The sequence below is a fragment of the Phocoena phocoena genome, chromosome 3, assembly GCF_963924675.1.
Source record: "Phocoena phocoena chromosome 3, mPhoPho1.1, whole genome shotgun sequence".
NCBI classification, from domain to species: Eukaryota; Metazoa; Chordata; class Mammalia; order Artiodactyla; family Phocoenidae; genus Phocoena; species Phocoena phocoena.
This window is the reverse complement of record NC_089221.1, coordinates 71,564,725-71,572,283: the sequence shown is the minus strand read 5'-3', so window position 1 is coordinate 71,572,283 and position 7,559 is coordinate 71,564,725.

Genomic DNA, 7,559 nt, shown 5'->3' with positions numbered 1-7,559 from the left:
AGAGACAATGTCTCCCTAAATTCCCACAGTGGTGCTTTAGTCCCTGGTTAATGCCAATGGAAACCTGTAGCTGTCAAAAAGCAAACACCTTTAAGGCTCCATGCAAACTCTTTCTGCTGCTTACAGGATCCTTCCCCTTACTCCTTTCTTTGGGAAGAAATATTTTTTCCTTTAGTCTCAATTTCAAGGACATTCCTTATCTGAAGCTTTTCCCCCATCAGCTCGTTCCTTTCACCCAACCATCACTGCAGCTGAATTAATAGATCAATCACGTGCTCCTCTGTGTTACAATAGCATTGTGTTAATACCTGTAGCACAGCACTTATCCTGTTGTATTACAATTAGCTCTGTGTGCATGGATCTATCATCACGATCCTGGAGATTTTTGAAAGTGGGGACAATGCGTTATTCATTTAGTGCTTTGTTTATAATAGGTACCCAAAAGATATTCATCAGAACAAGTGAATGAAATTCTCTTAATAGAAGTATACTCATGCTTTCACTCATTCATACCTCTATTCAACAAGTAGTGTTACTTAGAACATATTTTGTGTCTTACTGCAAAATAGTTTCAGATCCATTCCTGAGAAGTAGAGGGTAGAGAACTGGAGGTCCCTGGAAATCTTTCAAATGGATGACATCATGTAGTGGACAAGTGCAGAGAAAAAGAGACAAGAATACAACTTCTCCTGATTAACAATTTTGCTTACGGCTATCTCTGATACTAAACATATAGCATGTGCTTGATGAAGGCTTTTTGAATGATTGATTAATTGATTACAGTTGAGGTTCAACTGTTTTCTGTCCAAGCAGGCTACAATAACATCTGCTAAAAATCTCATCTTCTACAAAAACTTTCTTATAAAGTTTTCTCCTATTAACCCACATAAGACTGACTCCATTCCTTACTAAAACCTTTAAAATTTCTTGTTTGTATATCTTTATACTCTAAATATATATCATCATGATTATACTTATACAGTATTTGCTGATAATTGGTGCCCTTTTTAATATGCTGATTTTCTCAGAATTAGAGAGAAACATTTTCTCTTTCAACTAAAAACTAATATTTTTATGCTTTTATAAACCAGGAATTTGATTAATTGGTTCTTTACCAGGACAGTGATCACTTATATTAACAATGATCACCCAGAGGCAGTGCAAGTTGTGGGCCTCCTTCTGTAGTCTCAGCAAGTGACAAAATTACATTTGGTGCCATGTTAGTATCAAGCATAGATGACCATACCATAACTTCTTAAGCTTTCACAGTTGAAAGAGACTTTAGGAATACTCTGTTTCAAGTTCAATGCAAGAATCCCTTCCCCGACTTCCACACCACTAAAACCTGTGGCTATAACCGGGGGCAGAAATTGTCTTCCACATCGACAGGCTATTCCATTTCTGAAGAACTCTGATTCTTAGAATGCACTTCCCTTTACTGAGCCAAAATCAGATTCCCTGCACTTCAAACACTGATCCTGGCTCTAGCCTCTAGTGTTTCAAAGATCTAATCTAATCCCTCTTCAAATATTGAAAGGCAGCCATGCTTCCCTCTAGGTATTTTCCAGTACAACTTATAAATCTGAATAAATCTGTATCATCCAGCACACATGTGTCTATTAACCACAAGGACATCATGAGAGATCACTTCAAAGGCCTTGCTCATGTACCAATGCCAGTATTTTTTCAACCACCAATTAAATAAGCAAAGTGAATTGGTCACAATTGCTCTTAAGAAACTCGTGGTGGCTCTTAATGATCACTGTCTACTTCTGGGTGCACATAGCAACATGCTTAGTAAATCATTTGGAAATTGGCTCATTTTGTTTCCAGAATCTCTATTTCATTCTGTCACAATTCAACTGGTGGGCATGGGGTGAAGGCAGGGGTAGACTCTAAGTATTTGAAATGGAGGAAGGGGATAGATTTAACACAGGGAACTGGTTACAAAGAAGCAGAAAGGCTCACTGAACAGGGATTAGTGAGGCAACCCAGAGATTAGAAATAGCAGGAAGTCACTGGGACTTCTAGGCTAGAGGAGAAAAGGGAGGAGCCTATGAGACCAGGGCCAGGACTTAGGGTCACCCAGAGGAAGATGGAACTGGGACAGGAAGGTAGGGCAGGAGTTGAAGATACAGAGAAGCCACAGGACATTTCCAGAGATATCAGCTGAGGCACAGAGAAAATAACCTGGCTTTCCCCTTCCTCCAGCCCTTTACTTTCCCATTGGGGTTTCCCACTGGGGAGTCAGCTGTCGTGGAAATCTGGGAAATGCAGCGAGCAGGGAAGCCTGAGCAGAGCAGGGGAGGGGCAGAAATGGGTGCCTTTCCACAATTCTCCATGATTTTTCAAAAGTTACATACTTAAAGAATATTTCAGTACTTTTGAATATGCATGACATAACTGTGTTGCTATTGTTATTATTGTTGTTGTCATTTACCTCCACAGCATTTACCAGTGTGTAGCACACAGGAGACACGAAATTAATACAATTTGTCTGATTTTGGAAAAATCGATTATTCCCTCAAAATAGCTCCTCATTTATTATCTCGTCTCTTGCTTAATGTTCAATTTCTGCCTAATCATGTTTGCATAACATTTTTTAGTTTATAGCTGGTATTAATAAATAACTAACTGGAATTAAGTCAATCTAATTTTTCTTTCTTGGAGGGTTCACTTGAAAACATCTGCACTTACTGATTGTTTTTCTAACAATACACACCCAACTTTCATTGTTATGAGGAACATAAAATGTATCATACAAGTGTTCAACTGAGGGCTTTCCTGGTAGCGCAGTGGTTGAGAGTCCACCTGCCAATGCAGGGGACGCAGGTTCGTGCCCCGGTCCGGGAGGATCCCACATGCCGCGGAGCGGCTGGGCCCGTGAGCCATGGCCGCTGAGCCTGCGCGTCTGGAGCCTGTGCTCCGCAAAGGGAGAGGCCACAACAGTGAGAGGCCCGCCGCGTACCGCTAAAAAAAAAAGTGTTCAACTGACATTTAAATGATGTACATCTAAAGGTCTTTGATATTATATTTTCATTTTTAAAGTAATCCCCTTTTTTCTTTTGAAATTTTACTAAAAGAATATATACACAGTATCAATGGCACAAACATTTTAGCATTTTAACAGCCAGGTAGATTTATAAAATCGTCAGTCAGCTGACTGAATTTATGAATTTCACTAATCTTTCCACGACAAAACAATGGGCTTTAACAGTAATTGGCAGAATTGAACAGTAATTGCATCATTGTGTTGATTCAGGATGCCTATCCAGCTTTTCCTGACTGTTCAAAGTAAACATTTTAATAAAGGACACTACACTGATCTTCAAATGGTGACATTTAGAGCTGTGCTGTTCCGTATAGTAGACACTGACCATAGAAAGCTACCAGAAACTTGAGATGTGGTTCTTCTGAAATGGCATAAGCCAATCCTTCTGAATAAGCATAAAATATACCAAATTTCAAAGACTTAGTGTGAAGGGAAAAAAGTGCAAAATACCTTATTTTATATCGATTTCATGTTAAAATGATAATCTACATAGATTGCATTCAATAAAATGTTATTAAAATTAATGTCGCCTGTTTCTTTTTACTTTTTAAAATTTGGCCCCTCGAAAATTTAAAAATATATATGTGGCTATAGCATTTGTGCCTTTCATTGTATTACTTTTGGGTGGTGCCGATCTAGAGCAAATGAAGAAGTGACTGTCTGCTGAGACAGGACATAGCAACTAAAGGAGAAGTCATCTCTCCTTTTAATTAGTTTGGTAATAGCAACAGATTCAATGTCAGACATTTAAAAGAGACAAGACAATTCTCTTCAGTCAAGCAAAACTCCCACTGTGGTTCCTAAGAGTTCTGCCTGAGTAAAACAAAAGAGATTAGGCCCGTGATGTTTACTTCATACTAAAACATTTTTTTTTCTGAAACTTTCTTAGTACACTGTTGGCTACCAGGCTGTGGAAGTGCAGAACCAAGAAAGGATGAAAGAACAATAAGGGAACAATTTGAAAGTGTTGTTTTGAAACATGTAACCAGTGCTGTCAGCCCGCTGGTTCTTTCCATTTTGTACATTTACATTTCCTGACTGTAGTTGAAGAACATTTCACTGCGTGTTACTATCAATCATCCTTAACCTAGAAGTGCACTGTACATTAGTAACAGTTAATTGGCATATTTAAAGTAAATAGCTACTTAGTTTTGTTGTGAAGGTTTTGCACACAAATCTCTAACACCACAGGCTTTGTTTGTTTCAATAACAAATACCCCTGTCTGCACCATTGCCACTTCTGTCAGGAGTGAATAGAGATGCAATCGCATTGAATAGAGATGCAATCGCATTGAAATACCCAGCACACAAGACGACAGCCCGAATGATGTACACTGTGTAAGCAGGCCCTCCTTGCTCATCAAAGATGCCCACACAGAGGGGAAAACACACACACATGAAAAGGAGAGGCAATGGGGAGTTTTAGAAGGATGGTCAAGAAAGAAAACCAGAAAAAACAGAAATTATAACTTTGCCTATACATTTTCTATGAGTTAATAACCTGAAAGGGAGATTATTTAGCTGACACTTTCTTGGCCTCTGCCATTTGTTCAGTGTCAGGTTCACACTCAGCAAGACTCCCAAAGCTTAGGGAGAGATATCTTTCAACTCTTCATTCCCCTAGGAGCCCAGTAGCAAGTGGATTTGTGCCTCTTCCTTGGGTAGCAGAGCTGAAATGGGAGTGGGTTAGGTATTTGATAAAAGAACATAAAATGACATGAACTTCTTTCCAAATGTGAAGCCAATACAGCTATAATATGTATCTTAAAAACAAACAATCCACATTACATTTTGGGTGAACTCCTATATTTCCTAGACCTAGAGGGATGAATCTTTAAATGAGTCCCAACATTTCCTTCACTACCAACACCAAAAAGTCAAAAGAGACTATCTGGTAGTTATGTGTGTCTGGGGTTGTGTGTGTGTGTGTGTGTGTGTGTGTGTGTGTGTGTGTGTGTGTGTGCGTGCTGTGAATCAGATGAAGTGCCACTCATTCCTCTAGCCACAACTCTGAAATAGAATTTCCACAGAAGAAACAATATAAATGGTTGTCCATATGGATCATTATTACAGTCTATAAAAACCCTATAAACTTACAAAAAGTTTAAAATAAACTAACATCATTAATAATAGTACAATTAGAAATCAGAAATCATAGTAATACTGTTGTTAGCACTAATAACATTATTTCAACTCTATTCAAAGGTTAAAGAAAAAAAAACAGGTTTTATGGAAATAACCTGGAGAGAGTTAACCATTACTTATTTCTAATATTATTTCTTTGACAAAATTCAAATCTGAGATACCAAAAATTATTTTCCTTAGAACATCAAGATACATCATCTTTAAGCAGGCTTTGCTACTTTTATTATGGGCTATCAGCTATGGCATTTTTCAGTGCTTGGAATATGCCAACACGTCCTGCAAAGGTAGGAGTGGTCTGAGCATGTGTCCTTCATCCACTCCCATGTATTGCATCTACCTTGTAAGGAAAAAGAAGGAAAGTTGCAAATAATGTTATTTCAAACATCAGAAAATGTGAAGCGGGGAACCTCTCTTTCTCAGTAAAACTATCAGGAAGAATTTCCCATCTGTTCTAAGTTTCTAACATTGAACTCCTCAGCTGTGGTCCACAGTCTTTCATGGTTCACTATAAATTTCTAAATAGATGTTTTGCCATCACTAACTTAAAACTAAAAAGTCAGAATTCCTAGTGTTTTCAAGGCTCTACTGCCAATGAAGCTTTTCCATATCTATTGGGCAACACCATCCAGGCTAATATTGGGGCAGCATGTGCCTCCTTGTCACACGGCCGATCCAATTCAGGACTTCATCCTGTTCCTTCTCCTGGATAGTATTTCCAAGATGGATGTATTCCTTTCCTTCCACACCTATCATTAAAGCTCCTGAGTAATGGTTAACACATAACTAGATGACTGCTCTAACCTCCTTGTTGTGGGTGGATCCATTGTCTCTATTTTGATCCATCTTACATAAAATGATGGAATTACGGACTCTAAAGTGGTGCTGCCCACAGACATAGAAAACAAACTATGGTTACCAAAGGGGAAAAGGGGGTGGGGGAGGGATATATTAGGAGTTTGGGATTAGCAGATACAAACTACTATATATAAAATAGATACACAACTGGGACCTACTGTATTGCACAGGGAACTATATTCAATATCCTGTAATAAACCATAATGGAAAAGAATATGAGAAAGAATAGATAGATAGGTACTGAATCACTTTGCTGTACACCAGAAACTTACACAACATTGTAAATCAACTATACTTCAATTTTAAAGATAAATAAATTAAAAAGTGGTGCTTCTTAAACTATCTGTGGTAGTGAACACAGTTCTTATTTCCTCCAATCCATAATGGACTGAAATTTTGGTAAGCTAAAATAAAATGAATTTCTGGAAAAGTGATCACAGGCTTGGATGTCACAGCTATGTCAAACTGCTATGGAAGTTTCTAAATGATGACTCTCAATTTCTGTATGTCTCATCATAGACCTTTACCAGTTTGCTCATCTAAATCAGTCTTTAGACCACACTCTGAGTAGCAACGATGAGCTACCTTCTATCAAATCACCATCATTTTCTAGGCTTGCCATTTGTATACTTCCAGTCCAAGCACCAAAAGTAAATATAAAACTAAGTTATCTGTTCAGGGCTTCCCTGGTGGCGTAGTGGTTAAGAATCCGCCTGCCAATGCAGGGGACACAGGTTCGAGCCCTGGACTGGGAAGATGCCACATGCTGCGCAGCAACTAAGCCCGTGTGCCACAACTACTGAGCCTGCGCTCCAGAGCCCGCAAGCCACAACTACTGAAGCCTGCGTGCCTAGAGCCCATGCTCCGCAACAAGAGAAGCCACTGCAGTGAGAAACCCGTGAACCACAAGGAAGAGCAGCCCCCACTCACCGCAACTAGAGAAAACTCATGTGCAGCAACGAAGACTCAACACAGCCAAAAATAAATAAATAAATTTATTTTAAAAAAAAAGTTATGTGTTCAAATGAGTTGTATCTAGAAAAGACCTGAAAAGCTATTTTCTTTCCCATTAAATAATCTCTGATCATAAAACACTTTAGAATTCTATAGGTGTTAGATAAAATCTAAAGATAATAAAAGATCAAAGATCTTATGGCAAAGAGGTAACAATACCACGATCAAAGTACGAGAGGGCAGGAAGATACCTGAAAATATTGTGGCCACAAAAGTCATATGGAGAAGCAGAGAAATAACCAAAAAAAAAAACAAAAACAAAAACAAAAAACGATCCAAGCTTATTTTAAACATTTTTAAGAATGTTCTGCAAAGGAGATGCACAAACTGTACCCAAGATCTCATCACCAAGATGGCCAAATTCAAAACTGCAGGGCAAATACAGAAATAAACATTAAATAATAAGTTCTCCTGTGAACTCTCCCTTCCTAGCTTGTTAGTTTTTTAAAAGTCATCAAACAGTTTATTCTGTTTTATAGAAACAAAATATCTA